General features: G+C 38.0%; 1 protein-coding gene across 6 annotated transcripts in view; it reads right to left on the bottom strand.

Moving 5' to 3' along the window:
* The window catches only part of LOC5566219 (hepatic leukemia factor), a 536,770-nt gene that overhangs the window by 197,620 nt on the left and 320,072 nt on the right, over positions 1-19,078 (bottom strand). The gene's annotated exons all lie outside the window — the stretch shown is intronic.

Genomic DNA, 19,078 nt, shown 5'->3' with positions numbered 1-19,078 from the left:
CTTTCTTTTCCGCGTCGCAGACGGCAGCTCTTCTACCTACCTTCTCTCGTCTACCTGCCCAACCACCGAAACCTACTCTCACTTTTCGGCCGTCGCGTCGCGTCACCCCTTCTCCATGACCGATCCCGTCCGGAATGAATCGCGAAGCGGAATGCGAAATGTTGCGGACCCATAGGTTTTGGGAGGTGCGCACGATGACGACAAAGCGTAGTGGTCCAGTTTTTCAAATTGCTGGCAAAAAAAACTAATGCCCAAACTTAGTTTTAGGTTGAAAACATACAGTGAAACATTTTTCTATCAATATTAGATAATTTTCACAAAGGACTGTCCATTAATTACGTAAGGGTTTATAAGGGAAGGGCGGGTCTGAGATTTCTTACTTGCCATACAATTTATTTTTAATTTTCATACTAAAAATCTTACCACGGGAGAGGGGGGTGGTTGGAAAACGTCGAAAATTGTCTAACGTAATTAATGGACCACCTCCAAATGTGCATCGTACCCTCGTGCTGTTTTTACAACTACCAAATCAATAGAATTATCACTACTCTCAAAATATATAAAATAGATCGGAAGGCTTTAAAATTAATTTACAACTAGTGGTCCCGGCAAACATCGTCTTGCCATCAAGTAGGCCAGGGGTTTTCAGCATTTTTTTTTCCTCGCGGAGCACTTTTGGAAATAAAATTGTTGCCCGGAGCACCTGTTCCTCATCACTACTCCGTTTGAAACCCGGAATTTTTTACATGCTTAAATCAACCCTGTAGTTCCTAATAAAATCGTAAGGTGAGATGTGTGTTGGTCAATCTTTCATTGATTTTGATTTTATTGTGAAGTTTTAATTCTAATCTAAAAATAAACGTTTTATTTGATTGAGCATGTTTGTTTTACGTCAGACTTAAACTGTGACAATTTTGCATATAAATGGAACTATGTTCCGTTCTTCGGAAAATTTTTGATTATTCGTCGCCTGAAAATGGCAGTATTGTTTTGTTTAGAAATTTTTCGACTTCTAATTTGAATTCAAACAACTGGGCGAAATATTTGTTTAGCTTTTATACATGTGTTTGAATCAACACTATCGGAAATATTCATAACTAGTGGTCCCGGCAAACTTCGTCTTGCCATCAAGTAGAGTGTTGAAAAATGTTATTGATCGTCCCATACAAAATTACAGTTTCGTACACGCTCGTTTTTCCAATTTTCCCGGTGAATATCCTGAAAATTTTATACACACAAATATTACGGAACCCTCGACGAACGAAACGGAGAAAGAATCATGCAAATCCGTTGACCCGTTCGTAAGCTTTCGTGACATACTAACACCACTCCATTTTTATTTATATAGATTTCGATAAAACTCGTGAAATATTCCTAATTTCAAATTATGGTGTCAAATTTTGATTATTATTGAGGTTGCATGTGCCTCAGATTTCTTCATGGCAAGGATATGTATCCAGACAAAACTTTCATATCCTGAAAATTTCAAAATATTCTTTCGGGGAAACTTGGATTCCCTCCACTTTAAGGGTTGTTTTCCTTACTAAGTTAGAGAAAACACAATTTTGCAGCTAAAATTTGAATTGAAAGCCCAAACGCAAAGAAATACAAGTAAAACAGTGGTCGGCTTTGAGTTAAGTATACTAAAAAAACTACTGTTTTCAAGCTTTCCATCGACATTTTAAATGAATTTCCATGCAACTAACATAATTCGTAAAAGATTGGCTTGTTTATTTTAGCTCTCATACAGTGTTTTAAACATTCGACATTTTTCACGACGTTCGTTTCGCTTCCATGGTCAGCAGGCAAATGATTTTTCTACACTCATCCATTACCGAAAAACAAAATAACTGGGTAATAAATGTCGTCTGACACGATGACATTTTCATAAACCATGAGTTTTGCATAGATTTCAAAATGTCCGATCATTAACAACAAGAATAGTTTGATATTGCTGGCTATGTCGTATATAACTCACATGCAATGAAAGCAGCTCTTATTAGGAAAACGATAGAAATAGACAAAACTGTAACGTTTTCAGGTGACGCCATCGTGGTCAGCTGCATTCAATTTACACTTTTCTTTCGTACGTTCGTTGGATCACTCGTGTTGTAAATGCTGAAGGCAAAGACTGTCGAATGTCAACGAAAACGTGTTGACTACTGTGATTGCTAACAACACTGCTCCCATACAATTTGTATGAAATAATAAACTGCTGAAAAGACTTCAATACTTGGTTTTTGTCACTAACATCCCTTTACTTCTAACCCCTTCAAATAAAACCACTCCTAAATTCAAGAACACAAATGTGAAGAATAAAAATGAAAATTAGATCGATTGCTCGCAACTAACAAGTTACTAATCGATCGAAATTTTTAACGCGATCGGTTGTTTTGTTCTCTAAATCAATACTCCTGTAAATTTTTGGTACGGTTTAGTTTGGTATTATTAAAACCATATTTAAAGAAAAAAGTTGAGATATTTCAAAGTATTGGTACTAATTTTCAAAACTGTCGCGAAGCACTTGCCAAGGCTTGGCGGAGCACTAAGTGCTCCGCGGAGCACGATCTGAAAACAGCTGAAGTAGGCTGTTGAAAATCGCTTTTGATCATCCCATATAATGACAGTTTCGTTTGCGGTCGTTTGTTCAACTTTCCCGGTGAATATCCTAAGATTGTTATACACACAAACACGTCGGAAACCTTGACGAACAAAAGTGAGAAAGAATCATTCAAATCCGTTGACCCGTTCGTTAGCCATTTCGTGACATACAAACACCACTCCATTTTTATTTATATAGATAGATTGACTGCTATTTCCTGTTTGTTCGATGACATATTTCAGTGAAACATTTCAACCTAATCGCCATACAAAAACCGAGTGTTCAGAGTTTGAGATAAAACGGTACTTTAGACAGATTTTCCGACCATCAAATCGAAGCAGCCTCTAGCTCAGACTCTTTGATTCATGTGAGGAAACAAAGAGTGCCACCTATCGTGATCAGTTGTTCCGAATTTGGAGTATTTAGGCGGGAGATCTTGAATTCCATTAGGAGAATGTAGTTCTCCTTCTAAATTGCGAAGAGAGGATACTATCGCGTTTTGCCGGAAACTCTTAAAGATCGCGAACTTCTTCTCAAACATCTTGAAGAGAAGAAGCACATTGTTTTTACTTAGGACGACAATACTGAACGTGTGTTCAAAGTCGTCATGGAAGGTTGTAACCCGCTCCTTTAGCTATTCTCAAGCTAGAGCGTGTGATCACTACTCTCGTGTGTTGAGCCACTGATGGTGCTCAAAGCCGTTGGTTTGAGTTTTGGTGAATAATTATCATGTCGAATCATCACACTTTCACAACATTAACAACAGAACAACTCATCAGATTGGTCGTTGTCAAAAAATATTTCCAGGAATTATTTCAGAGATTTCGCAAGGAATTCCTGCAGGAATGTCTCTAGTGAATCCTTCATGAATTTCTCCAGTGAAATTTTTACTGGGATTCTTCCAGGAATTTCTTCTAAAAATCCACTAAGATATGTTTTAGTAATTCTCTCAGAGAGCTCCGGAATTTCTCGAGAGATTTTTCAAGCGATTTCTTCTGGCATTCCTTCAGAGATTCCTCTAAAAGTCAAGGATTTTTGCAGAGATTTAAGGCTATACTTTTTTAATATTATGAAGGGATTATTAGAGTATGTTAATGTTCAATTAGTGGTTTTCATATCTTCAAAATTTTCTCCAGGAATTTTCAAGTGTTGCTCAAGATATTTTGCTAGTGAGTTCCTCAGAATTTCCTCCGAGGTTTTTTCCACGGAAACATACAAAGATATCCCTAAGTAGTCCTCTAGAAGGATTGCCTAAGGGATTCTACCAGGAATTCCTGCAGGTGTTTCACAACTCACTATTTCCTTGATGGTTTTTTTGCAGGAATTCTCCCAGAGTTACCACGAGGAAAATCGCAACATAAATTATTCTTATGATTTCTCCAGATAACCCTCCAGGGATTCCCCAGGAATTTCTCCAGGGGCTCGTTCTGGGCCTCCAAAAAATCCTTCGGGAGTTCCTCCAAGAGTTTTTCTTGAAATTCCTTCAGAGATTGTCCTATGGATTCCTGCAGGAATTTCATCAGAAATTATCCTAAGAGTTACTTCAGGGATTATTTTAGGAAAATCTCTACAAAAATTCCTCTAGTAAATGCTCTACATAAATTCGTTTTGGGAAGCCGCTTCATGGAATCCTCCAGAGATTTCTCCTGGGATTTCTCCAAGATGTTTTTTTTTTCCTTCGACAGGGGTTTTCCAGAGATTTCTCTATAAATTCCACAAGCAAATTCTCTACAGTAATTCTTCGTTGTATACCTCCAAGGATTCTCCAGGAGTTCTTCCAGAAATTCTTCAAGAAGCCATGCAGAGATTTTTACAAAAGTTTCTCCAAGGACTCATCCAGGGATTTCTCTAGGTAAATCTTTACAGTGATTCCTGCGGAGATTTCTTCAAGAATTTCACAAAGGATTGCTTCAGAAAAATTTCTAAATGATTTCCTCTAGAAATTATTCCAGGGATGATCTGGTAGACAATCTACTGCAAATTTTAGTGAAATATTCTTCTCGTCTACGTAATTTTTATCGCGAAGTTTCAAAAAAGCCGTTGAAAAAGAAAAAACTGCGTAGCCAAAAAGCATAATTGATGTTCCAGAGATTTTTTTAGGAATCCCTCCAGAGATTTCATCAGGAATCCCTTGATAGGCTCCTGCAAGAATTTCTCCAGAGGTTCTTCCAAGAATTCAACCGGGGATTCCTCAAGGGGTTACTCTAGATTTTATTTTTCGAGTTATAAAGCATTTAGCCGCATCGACCAAGGAGTGCTTTTCGCAAGGATCGTGTTTCGATTGTGAAACTGGGCGTTGCATGCTAGTCCGTTGTCTGGTGTGGTGCTTCCTTCAAAGGACAAATCGTCCACTGGAAGCATTTACTTCTTTTTTTTTTAGGAAAAGGTTTCTCCAGTGATTGCTCCAGGAATCTCTTCAGAAGCTTATCTGGTTTTTTTTCAAAAAACTTCTTTAGAAAAGGAATTTCTAGATAAATCAATAAAAAATCGCAGATGAAATTCCGGATGAATTTCTTACTCATTTTGATAAAATCCCTGGAAGAATTCATGGGCGAATCTCTGTAGGAATTTATAGAGGAATTCTCGAAGAATTCCCCGGAGGTGTATTTGGAGGCCCAGAACGAATCTGTGGAGAAATTTAAAGGGAAATTCCTGGAAGATTACCTGAACAAATCCATAGAATAATTCATGTAGCGATTTTTTCAGGATGCTTGCCTGAAATAATTCAACAAGAACACTCTTGAGGAGTCCCTATAGGAACTCATGAAGTTATTTCTTGTAGAATCCCTAGATGAATTTCTCCAGGAGAACTTCTGGAGCGATCCTGGAGGAAATCTCAGGAATAATTCCTAGAAGAATCTCGAGAAGACGTACAAAGGAAATTCTGGATAAATATCTGGATTAATCCTTGGCAGGAAATCTAGTGTGTTTGTAACTTTCTGTCCACCTACAAAGTTCGTGTCTTCAGCATAATTGTTCAGAAGTTTGGAAGTCAGCAACACTCTCTGGTAAGAAATTTTGGATGTGAATACAATGTATTTTAGGTTTCCTGGGTTCCTAGAGGCCCTGGAATCATGGTGAATATTTCTCATGACATTAGTAATTCAGTTTTCAACAGTTTTTCTGTATGCAGGAAAATAAAATCAGGTTTGGAGGGAAACTTAATTGGTAATGCGTTTGGGTCCCTCATGGAACAGTATTTTTTCAATAACAAATATCCGTGGTCCTCTATAACTTGAACTCGTGGAAGCCAGGAACTGTTTTGGAGCTTCAGGAATTACATACAAAGACTAGCAAAGAGATCCCTCCAGAAACTATTTTTAAGTTTCCTTAAGTGATTCTATCAAGAATTCAGTTTGAAAACCTTTGAATGATTTCTTAAGTCATGCCAAAAGATTTTTTTATCACAATTTACTACAGAAAACCGTTTACCATTCCACCAATGGGATTCTCTCAGATTTTTTTTACAGGATTTCTTGGAAAGCTCATTTCAGTTTCACTGATTTCTTCAAGAATTACTACTTCAGAGTGATAACTAGAAAAATATTCCTACAGTAAAACTTCCATGAAATTATACATAGTTTATTTTAGGGTTTAAAAAGTTCATGTAGATTTTTTTTTCAGTGACAGCAAACAAGAATTTCTAGAAAAGCCCATTTTTTTTTCAGTATTACTTTGTCTCATTCCAGAACCATTCCTTCACAGCCCACAGAATATCACAGGAATTTTTCCATTAATTCTACCAAGAATTATTCCACAAAAACTAATGGGAATTCTACTAGAAATTTAACTATAAAATCAACCGTAGATTCCTTACACATCTCTTCAAAAATTTTGACTTCATTCAAACATTGCTTGGTTAATTTTTGAAGTAAATTAACAGTGGTTTCTTCAGTTTGATAGTTCATTCAGGGTTTAACACCACAAAATGCAACAGCAATGCTTCCTGTAATTCCTTTGAGAGTTCCACTCGAGATTTCCTGAGATATTCTCTAGAAAACTCTGCAGGAAATTATGGTCAGGCCCGTCTCTTTCCTCGTACTTTGCAGTTGTATCTTTCACTTGCTTCCACCTTTAATATATCACAGTTGATCTATCACAGTTCATTGCATTAGCTAGAACCCGAGACGGTATCAGAAGGCCGGCTCCAAAGGCACGTTCCCCACCAGTTGGGAGATTTGTGCCATCGCCATATTTGAGCCTATTTCATCATCTACCCGATGGGAGAGGAAAGGGAAGGGAAAGATGGGAGGAAATAGGAGTGGGGTACCTTGAAGAGGGAAGATCGCATAAGCGAAATGAGAGCATGTAGCTCCATACCACAATGGGTTCGAACAGCGCCCTAAAAAGGGCACTGCAAAACGCATGAGCGTAAAGAGAGCCTATAGCTCATTACCACAGCGGGTTAAGAATAACAGAATGTCCTGAAGATTCAGGCTTCTGAATTCAGTTTCACTTAATAAGTGTTTACCAAGTAATTGGAATCGCATTTGCGCAAAAACTGGACAGTTACATATCAGGTGATACGAAGTTCCATAATCGGAGTCACAACTATCACACACAAATGAGTCAGCACGCTGAATATTTGCCATGTGATAGTTGAGTCGGCAGTGGCCTGTCAACGCTCTGACCAAGAGACTGCAATTCTGCTTTGACAGATTTGTTAAATACTTCGCCACCTTTGGAGATGGCTCAGTAATATACAATTTTGTTTGACGACACGACTCCAAACTATTCCAATATTGCTTGTGCTGAGTTGCCGCCCAAGAGTTTATCTGAAGCTTCACCCAGCACTTCGAAATTGGAATAGCCGGCTCAGGGCCAATGAAGTCATGCGATGCTCCATCGCGAGCTAGCTCATCAGCCAATTCATTTCCAGCGATGGAAGAATGGCCAGGTACCCATACAAGGTTTACAGAGTTGACTGAATTCAGTTCCTCAATTTGAGTTCGACATGCGATAACAAGCTTCGACCTTGAGTTGGCCGAAGCGAGAGCTTTTATAGCAGCCTGACTATCTGAACAGAAGTATATGACTTTACCCATTACGCGCTGTTGAAGTGCTGATTGCACTCCACACATAAGAGCAAATATTTCCGCCTGAAAAACGGTGCAGTTTCTACCAAGTGAGTAAAACTGATTCAGCCTTAGCTCACGAGAATATACTCCTGCACCAGCTCTACCTTCAAGAAGGGAGCCATCAGTGTAACATACTATATTGCTTGATATACTTCTTTCCAAATAGCCAGACGTCCACTCTTCCCGTGAAGGGAATTGTGTGGTAAATGTCCTGTAAGGAAAGTTACAAGCAATTGTGAGATCACTTGGAGCAAGGACAATTTTGTCCCAATTCACCAAAAGTGGAAACAACGAAGTGTGTGTAGATCTACGATTCACTGGATTTTTCTCCAGTAGATCCAGTACCCATAAACGGTAAGAGCAAGAAAGTGCTTCTTGTTTAAGATATATGTCTAGTGGCGCAACGTCGAAAAGGGCCTCGAGCGCTGCTGTGGGAGTTGTAGAGAACGCACCAGACATCGCCATCAAGCACATCCTTTGGAGATGGCCCAATTTTGATTGGATTGTTCTCACTTCGCCCTTTTGCCACCACACAAGACATCCATATGCCAATATTGGCCGAACAACTGTTGTGTAAATCCATTTGATATATTTGGGTTTGAGGCCCCAAGTTTTACCAAAGGTTCGCCGGCATTGACCGAAGGCCATGCAAGCTTTTTTGACTCTGAAATCAATGTGAGGTGTCCATGAAAGTTTGGAATCTAGAATGACTCCAACATACTTTACTTGATCAGTCACATTAATCTCAGTGCCAAAAAGACGTAAAGGTCGAATTCCATCGCGGTTTCGTCTTTCCGTAAAAAGAACAATAGATGTTTTATTCGGGTTAACCGAAAGGCCATATTGGCGACACCAACTCTCGACTACCTGAAGAGCACTTTGCATCAGGTCGAATAGGGTGCTTATGCACATACCAACTATCAGAGCTAGATAGTCGTCGGCAAATCCATAAGTTGGAAAACCGCAATTATTGAGTTGCCTCAATAGCGTATCTGCTACGAGATTCCACAAAAGTGGTGACAAGACTCCCCCTTGGGGGCATCCGCAAACACTCAATTTTCGAATCGCTGCTTGACGCAATGTCGAGAAGAGATGTCGGTTTTTGAGCATTTGATGAATCCAATTGGTAATCATTGTAGGTAGCCCATGGTTTCGTGCGGCTTCCAATATGGCATCGAAAGACACGTTATCAAAGGCACCCTCAATATCCAAGAAAACACCCAAGCAGGATTGCTTCTGAGCGAATGCTTTCTCGATATCGTATACAACTTTGTGTAAGAGAGTCACAGTGGACTTTCCAGATTGGTATGCATGTTGATTCACATGAAGAGGCATGTTTGCCAAATAAACATCACGGATGTGATGATCGATAATGCGTTCCAGACATTTCAGAAGAAAAGAGGTCAGACTGATTGGTCTAAAACTCTTCGCTTCCTCATACGACGCACGTCCTCCTTTTGGGATAAACTTTACAGTAATATCACGCCAGGATTTGGGAATGTACCCGGTAGCAAAACTGCTTACAAGTAGCTTTTTCAAAACATGTTTGATAGACTCAAATCCCTTTTGGAGCAGAACAGGATAAATCCCATCCGCTCCTGGAGATTTGAAAGGAGCAAAACTATTAAGTGCCCATTGAATCGATTCAGTAGTTACGATACTGCGAGCCGAGGCCAGAGACTCGTAACTACATGAAAAGACATTTGGTTCATCCGTAGATGCTATGTCCACACATCCGGGGAAGTGTGTATTGAATAAACATTCTAAAACTTCTTCATCGGAAGAAGTAAAGTCACCATTAGGTAAGCGAATTTCGTTCACTTGGAAATCCTTAGATTTTGCAAGAATTTTGTTCAACCGACTGACTTCACTCAAACTGGAAACATTTGTACAAAGGTTTTTCCAGCCGGATCGTTCAGCAGAACGAAGAGCCTTCTTGTAAGCCTTGCGAGCTGACTTGAACGACTCTGATCCAGCTGAACGGCGTCTGTTCCAACTCCTTCTACATTGTTTCCTGAGTCTAGTCAGATCGGAATTCCACCATGGGGTCCCTCTTGTAGTCTTTACAGACCGCAGAGGACATGCTTCTTCAAAAGCTTCCATAATGTAGGATGTTGTAGTATCAACGGCATCATCCAGATCACTTGGATTTTCAATGGTCGGAGAATATCCATGAAATTTGGTCGCAACCAATTCAATGTAGAGTTCCCAGTTTGTTGACCGGGGATTCCTAAAACGCAAAGTCTGCGCAGTTACATTTGAATGTTCAAAGAAGATGTAGCGATGATCAGATAATGATTCCTCATCTGATACATGCCAATTCGTCAACTCGTGACTGATTCTATTCGAGCAGAGCGTTATGTCTAACACTTCTTCTCTATTAGAAACCATGAAGGTTGGGCGATTGCCTATGTTAAGTAATCCAAGGTCTGTACTACTTAAGTATTCCATCAGACTGGAGCCTCTCAAATTGATATCCGAGCTGCCCCAGATGATGTGATGAGCATTGGCATCACTGCCCACAATCAGCGGAAGGCCTTTTGTTACGCAGTGTACGACAACTCGTTTGAAGTCATCCGTTGGGGATGGTTCATCATGTGGTAAATATACCGAACAATAGACGTATTTCCTGTTGAGGTCACCAACAGAAACATCGATTGTGACAGCACATACATCTCTGGTAGTTAACTCAGAAATGAGTGTAGCAACGATTGCTTTATTAACGAGCACGCATGCGCGGGGCATGGAGCGCGAGTTTGCCATTTCAAGTTTGCTAAAAGTAGCAAAAACTGGGTCCACAAGGTTACCTAGATAGAAGTTCCCTCTACGAAAGTAGGGTTCTTGAACTAGCGCCACTTGGGCTGCACCATTTTGCATGAGTCTGCAAAGATTGATCGTTGCTGTTCTTTTATGCTGAAGATTGATCTGAGCTAACCTAACCGTAGCCACTACCCAAACTAGGCAGGATTAAGCTTTTTGCAATCTCAGCACGAAAAAGACCAGCAACGAAAAAACCAGATCGGTATCTATTTAAAGTCGCCAAAGGCGAAAGAGCACAGAATACACTGTGTAAAACGCATAATGCGAATCCATATAGGTGATAATTTAAATTAAATGTCAACATATTCATAATCCCACCCTTATTAAGCCTCAGGATAGAGACTGAAGAAGGGCAGCCGATTATCTCGGAGAAACACAAGGTCACCTGCACCATTGCTCCGGGTAGCACAGGAAGGACTCAATACTGTGGAGGGCGCCCTGGTACCCCACAGGCTCCGTTTGCGGTTAGGTTTTATTTAGACCCCCCTAACCATTCATTCTTAGGCACGGTACGCATCACACCATAAATTAGGGGTCACCTGTGAGGTGGACTTTTACCACCGGAACAGGCAGTCCGTAGTGTTAATTCTTAGCCAGTTGAAACAACCGCTACCGACACTACGCGGCTATCTAGGCTGCTCGGGAAAAGGAGGTTAATATTGATGATTAACTCCTGACATGCCCAAGCAGCCATGGCTTCCACCTTTAATATATCACAGTTGATCTATCACAGTTCATTGCATTAGCTAGAACCCGAGACGGACAAAACTTTCTAACGAATCTAGAAATAATCAGGAGATCTTCAAAAGACTTATCTCTTGTAGGAATTTATCATCTTTTCTGCCAGAATCAGGATTAGCGTGAACGTAGCCAGAGGGGGGCAGGGGAGGTCTATTGACCCCGTCCTCTCCGCACTTTTTGGCCGGCGAAAAAAGAAATCAAAATCAACTAGTTTGCTTCGAGGGATAATACATAGTTATAATTTTCCGAAGATTACTTTCAGCATTTATATCTATAAAAAACTGCGTACCTATCAAATTATAAATGATTATTCTAAGATTTTTTTTTTTCTTAAAATCATACTGTCAGAGATCTTTCCAGAAATGATTGAGAGAATTTGGCTTTGCTTTGCACTGCTCAAATCGACGGAAAAAGGTTGCTACATAAATTGAGCTCATGTTTGAATATCTCAGAAGTTGCCTTCGACATTCATATTCCAAAAATAATTGCATTATGATTCACTTCTTGAATAATTCTTCAACTTCACCAAACAATTAGACTTCTGCTCAAGATCTCAACAGATATCATTTGACAATTTTATCAATAGCCTTCAATAATCTGTCAACAATATTTTACAGAATTCGAAAAGATCTTTCAAGTTATCTAAAAAAAAAAAATCTTCCAGGAATTTCACATTTTTTCTAAGCAATTCTTGTTTCGATTTTTGTAGATGTTTTTTTTTTGATTCATCAAAGATTTCATATATGTTTAATCAGTCCCCTCCGCTTCATAAATTGTTTCAAGAGCTCTAACAAAAATCTTACAAGGAAGTTTATAGGTATTTCTCCAAAAATACGCCTAAAAAATTGTTCTGCATATTTTAAAAGAATTTTTTCACGTTTTTTCACTCGCACTAGGTCAGAAGTTATATATTTTGAGGAAACACTTTAGTATTTTTGTTTTCTTTTATTCCTCACTAAATGCTAGATATTCCTTTCGGAATTGCTTGACATTTATGAATAACTTCATGAACTCCATCAAGGTTTCCATAAAAAGTTCCAATAGTTCAATTTTTTTATATATTCCTGATAAAATTCAGCCTCAAAATCAAAAAAATTGTTCAGGAATACATCTTAGAAAGCTTTTTCAAAGATTCTTCTAGAAATATTAAATTCAAAGTTAATTATTTTAAACACTTTGGATACAATCGTTGAAATTTCTACCTTTTGGGCCTAGAGAAGTTTGCAGAGTACCTTCTACAATTGTTATTTTTGTAGGAATTTCTGTTGTATATTTTCAAGAAATCTTAAGAAAAGATTGGCTTCAACAAGTTTCTGCAAGGGATATTTATGAAAAAAAATCTGGTTAAATCCTTGGAGGAGTTTCTCAGAGAATTCATGGAGTATCTATAGCAGGAATGTAGTAAGAAACTTCTCGATGAATTTTCGGAGCATCTTTGGGAACATTGATTAAGACATCTGTACATTAAATTCTAGAGGAGTTCTTTCAAAGAGAGTGCATAATTATGATTTAGGAATCACTAGCCAATTGAAAATCAAATTACTCAAGATTTCGAAAGCATCCTCGATCAAGAGAACGTTTTCGAAAATTCCTGGGAGACTGATTTTAAAAAAGTGAGAACTGTTATTAATAAAATCAAAAGTATGAAAGCTCCTGGCAATGATGAAATTTTCTGCATCCTCATCAAGAAACTTCCAGAAAGTAGCATATCATTCTTAGTTGATATATTTAACAAAAATGTTTTCAGCAGAGTTGCACAATATCGGTCAAATCAGCTGATAGCTGATGGACTAAAACTATCAGTATCAGTTGCGAACTATCAATATCACTTGGATCTGACAACCAACAGCTGTGATGCGACATCGCACTCTAGATCAAAATCACTGCAGAATGAGTGATCACGTGGTAATTACCCACGCTATTAGTGTTTTTCAGTGACCAACACACAGTTTCTATCCGTCTGCAGCACTATCAAGAATATAGTACTGATAAATTGCCATTTTATGTGCTTAATTTAAGGTTAAACTTGAGCCATCAGTGATATCCATAGTCTATCGCCATCAATGCACTGGTGATGGAGTAGAGAGCATGATGTTGATGTGATATGGAATGATCCGAATTGTATCGCAGTCGGCCTGTACAAATCAGCAAATTTCAAGCGTTGATAGTGACAGCAAGCAACTCTGGTTTTCAGTTGGCATATTATCCTGACAAATGAAAAAATGCTAAGGTTGTTCCAATTTTAAAACCAGACAAAAATCCTGCAAAAGCTTCTAGCTATCGTCCAATCAGCTTTCTCTCCTCCATCAGTAAACTTTTTGTAAAGGTAATTTTGAACAGAATGATGGTCCACATAAACAAAAATTCAATTATTGCCAATGAACAGTTCGGATTCCAACATGGACATTCGACCACTCATCAACTTTTACGTGTAACAAATTTGATCCGTTCCAACAAATCTGAAGGCTACTCTACTGGTCTTGCTCTTCTAGACATAGAAAAAGCATTCGACAGTGTTTGGCATGAAGGCTTGAGTGTAGAATTGAAAAAATCTTATATTTTTCAACCTACATTGTTAGAATAATCTAAAGTGATATGTCAAATCGTACACTTCAGGTTAATTATCAGAACGCCAAATCTGAAAGACTTCCTGTAAGAGCTGGTGTTTCTCAAGGCAGCATTTTGGGACCAATATTATACAATACTTTCACATCTGACTTACGTGAGTTACCTCAGGGATGTCAAAAATCTATGTTTTCGGATGACACAGGCCTCTCCGCCAAAGGACAAAGTCTGCGTGTCATCTGTAGTCGATTGCAAAAAAGTTTGGATATTTTTTAGAAGATTTCTCCTAATGCTTCCAAAATTCAACTCGTAATATTTCCACATAAACCAAAAGCTCTTTATTTGAAACCTTGAGTCACGATGAGAGGGATTCCAATAAATTGGTCAGACGAAGTGAGGTATCTAGGGCTCATGCTAGATGAGAATTTAACTTCCAAAAATCACATTGAGGGCATTCAAATGTAGAAGATGTATAAAACGTCTTTATCCACTCATCAGCAGAAAATCAAAACTTAATTTTGTTTAGAATTATGTGTTACGTAACAAAAGAATTGTGACTATTCCCAAAATAGAATTTTCAACCCTAATTCATCTTCTAAAACAATTGTTATGGAAAGAAATAGTAAAATGTAATGCGCAATTTCTGATTTTTTCTTTAATCTGAACCACTGTGCGACGATGACGAAGGCGCCGCACAACTGGAACTGTGCGTGGCTGGCTAGCTGATCCAAATTTTTGCACGATTATGGGAACGGGAGATCGGGTCGCTGCGATGGCTCGACGAAGCGACGCACGACGCTACGCAAAATTTAGGTTGTTTGGGTGGACGAGTGTTTGCCAAATTGTCTACCTGCATAATGCTGGGAACGACGATCCGGTGGGCCGGTCGGTCGTCGGGGCATTTAAATCGCTTCGGTAGAAAGTTAGACACACAGACTTTGAGTGATGGAGTAGGTTAGAATTAATGGCATTAATTTAATCTAGTTTTGTGAGAGGGAGGGAAAGGTATGATACGATGCTTTGTTTAGATTCGGTCACTTGCGTGGGCAGTCGTTTAGTAAAAGGTGAATGATACGATTGCAGTATAATAAAGAAATTTTGAATACTTTCTATCTGCATGTTACATTGTACCTTACAGTTTGGTGAGAAAATGTTCCCTCTCGATGTTTCTTGAAATCATTAGTTTAGAAAACCTGTAAGGATTATCCAGAGAAATTTTTGAAAAAAAAAATCCATTACAAATTCCCAAGTATTTCCAGGAATTTTCCCAGGTAGGCATACCCTGAAGGTTACAGCCTTGAAAGCAGAGATAATCCAGAATTTACCTCCTCCCTGGATAATGCGCTATAATCGATTCCACTAATTTCTGGAATTTTCCATCCCATTTAGCAGTCCCACCCAAGTTCATCGCACAAAACGGCCGCCAGTAGCGTGCTGGAGATATTGCGCGTTTTACAATCGTCTGTAACCCAGCTAATTGGATTGCGCGAAAGAAACAGAACACGCGCCACCATCCGACGACGACGCTTGGCCTGGTTTTGGTTTGGACCCACGGAAAACACTTCCGCCATATCAACCCTCCGGGTGCCAAAAGGATGCGTCAATTGGCTTAACTGCTTTCCTTCTACCTACTCGGCCCATCAAATGTCACCGACAACAGTAGTGTTGGGAGTTTTCCATTCGGATAGGCGTTTTTCCGCATGTGACTTGAACTCGGAGCCTCTACATACCTCCCATTCAAATATGTAGTTTCTTTCAGCGAAAAAAAAAAACACAATCAAAACTATCGCAGTGTGGTAGTACACTGCAATAGCCGAACTTACCTTCGATTTCGTGAAGCACAAGGCCGCATGTAGTGGAAAGGAGGCAAATTAGAATCGGAAAATTGAGCGGATTTGAGTGGTTTCTTCCTACAACTGCCAATCATTTTATGTTTCGCGGTGCATAGTTGTCCCATATGTTTTGTTCGTTAGAACAAACACTATTTCTAACCATATCCAACATGGATTGACAAAAAGAAGCATGGGACAACCATTCACAGGGAAACAGCTCTACTTCTGACCATTCTATCTATGGTCATTCACTCGACACACGGATTGTCGTTAGTCAACATCACAAAACACGTTAAACTGTAATATATAGTTACCTGAAATGGAGAGAAGATAAACGAGTGGATAAGATTATGACTTTCAAAAAATAAATATTTGATACGAACCAGTTGAGATTGAGCATAATACAAGAGAAAGAAGCATATTACGGGTTTTCAGACAACATTTTTGCTCTCAAGTTATGTATACTTTCAAAAATAATTATAATTATCATAACTTATATAATAATAATTACTAAAACTATAATAACTATAATTACTATAATTATTATGGATATTGTAGCAATTGTAATTACTACAATTATTATAATTATTAAAGTTATTATAATTATTATAATTATTATAATTATTATAATTATTATAATTATTATAATTATTATAATTTTTATAATTATTATAATTTTTATAATTTTTATAATTATTATAATTTTTATAATTATTATAATTATTATAATTATTATAATTATTTTAATTATTCAAATTATTATTAATATTATTTGATTGGTATTGATGATTTTGAATAACCTTATTTGTCACATAATACTAATTTTGATGAAATAATGTTCCACTCACTTATTCGCATTCATGGCTCTTAACCATAACTAGGCATTAGATGTTTAATACTCCATTTATTTTTTCCTATATGCGATACATTATAAGTGGTCATATGATTAGAAAAGCAGTATGCGTAAAAAAATTATCGTTTGGCAAAAAAGCTCTCAGTTGAGAACTTAAGAAGTGCTCATAAGAACACTGAGCCGAGAAGCAGTCTCTGTCTCAGATGAATATGTTTGGTGACCTTCAGGTATTACGCGACGCTCTAACTCGTGTTGTGTTACTTCACATCCGACCAGATATTCCACTAAAGATTTATTTTAAAATAACTCGTGATATTATGACAAGTGTCACTGCTGATATTACTGTATGTATTTTTATTTTGAAATAATCTTCACGAGTTTCACTTAAAATTGATTCTGGTATTTTCCCAATTTCTTTTATTTGTAACATGTATGTTACTCCAAAAATTGTGTTGAAAATAGCTTCAAGAATTCAACCTGGATTTTTTCATAGGCAAACGACAGAGATTGCAATAGAAATTCCCCCAAAGCTCTTTCACAAATTTCTCAAAAAAGTCTCAAGTCCTGCAGAGAATCATCCAGTAATTCCTTTGGGATTTTCTCCAAGATGTTTTTCTAGGACAATTCAACCAGTACTTTCTCTACCAGTAAAAGTCTCCAGATGTTTCTTAGACATTCCTCCAAACTTTTCGTTCGGAATTTCTTCAAGATTCCAACCAGGAGTTTCTTCAGAAAGTGCATCCAAGATTCCTCCCTATATTCCTTTAGGAAGTCTTCCCGAAACTCTATGATAAATTTTCCAAGGGGGTCCTCGAAAAATTTATCCGTAGATTCTTAAGAAGATGGCATGAAATTTTACTACACTTTTTTATTAAATTTATCGGAGGGATTATTAGAGTATGTTTAAAACTACTAATTGAACTTTAACACTCCACTTTTTGCAAAAAATAAAATACTAAAATCACTAGTAAGGCGAGTAAATACCTTTAAAATCTAATATGTGTTGCTTTTCCTGACAGAGAGGCCTATTTCGCCTGCGACTTACAGACTTCTTCAGTGTCGAGGGGGAAACAGCCAAGAGCAGTGCAATGCAATTTAGGAAGATCTTCTGATACATATATCGTATATCGTTGTTGCCTCAAAAACCTATCCGCTGAAATATTTGTGTTCAATCACTCATTTTTTCAAAATTTTGGTTGATCCCACTCCCTTTCAACACATTCAGCCATCGCTAGCACCACCTCGCTCCAGCTGTGCATGAAAAGCGAGCTTTTTTCAAGATACGTGTACTCAACACACGCTCTCTTAAAGTCTATGCTACTTGTAAACATGGTCCATTATTATACATTTACATATTCTATATTTTTTTTTGGCTTCCTACTTTTGTCAATTATCGAGGGGCAGATAAGGTCGGGTCTCCATGTCCCCAATAATGTTTAAAATCATAAAAAGATTGTTCTTCGCTTTAGCACACGATATACAAATTCAATTGGTTATTGGCGATGAAACTTTTCTTTCAATAAGTGTGGAAGTGCTCATAAAATACTAAGCTAACAAACAGGCTGTTTCCCGACGTGATTGTCACACTAATAATATGACCACCCAGGAGAACTGATTCCCTATACCAACCATTTATCATTGCAATTGACACACTACTTCACTAAATTGAACACTAAGACTATTCAAACGATTGACTTAGTCTCCTCAGATAGAATATCATCAACATTTATTTCCAACTCCCTTCAGCTAGATGTTTATAGCTAGTTATATACCTAAATCGTCCAACGAGACGGGTGGACTCTCGTAAACGGTCTACTGGTCTACTAAACGGGATGCTGCCTCGCCGCCGAAGGGGTTTATTATTCCCTCAAGGAATTAATTCTGTTTTTTTCTGTATTGTGCACTTATTGTCTTGCGAGTATGATGCATGCAAAGTGGGATAGCAGATATGCATTTAAATTTTTGCCATAATAAATAATAAAACGGGAGCGGAGCGCAGAATGGAAGCGGATATGCTAATCAATAAGTATACAGTGGATTGTATTCGCATGTCTCGGACACCTATCCTAGGTGTGTTGAACTGGAATGTAGGTTTATTGGTGGAATGGATTGGAAATTTGAAGCAATTTCAATAAAAGATCTTATGGAGATGATTAGTCAGTATCATATTTTTTTCAATGGAGCATATTGAGTTGAATCTTCTATTTCTTCTTTCTGGCGTTGCTTCCTAATTGTGACATAGCTGATTACAAAGAAGACTTTTACCAATGGGCCTTGTTCCACTTTTGTTGCAATTCCGTCCAATAAAGCAACGGAAGTCATCAGGATTCAATATTTCGTTATGTGAGAAAAAAATTTGCACAGAGGTGGTCAGAGGACATCAATAATTTAATATAATTGATCTATTGTTTAAAATATAGCTAGTTGGGTGTAGCGGCCAAAGAATGATTTTCAACAGAACCAGTTACTTTGTTTGCTTCGCGCATGATATGAATATTGTCGGTTGAACATTTGAGAATATGAGACACCTGAAACCACGTGCAACAAGCATCATGTCTATCCTTATGTATACGCTAACTAAAAATAA

The sequence above is a fragment of the Aedes aegypti genome, chromosome 2, assembly GCF_002204515.2.
Source record: "Aedes aegypti strain LVP_AGWG chromosome 2, AaegL5.0 Primary Assembly, whole genome shotgun sequence".
Lineage (NCBI taxonomy): Eukaryota > Metazoa > Arthropoda > Insecta > Diptera > Culicidae > Aedes > Aedes aegypti.
The sequence above is the reverse complement of the archived record's forward strand: the minus strand, read 5'-3'. Positions and strand labels throughout refer to the sequence as shown.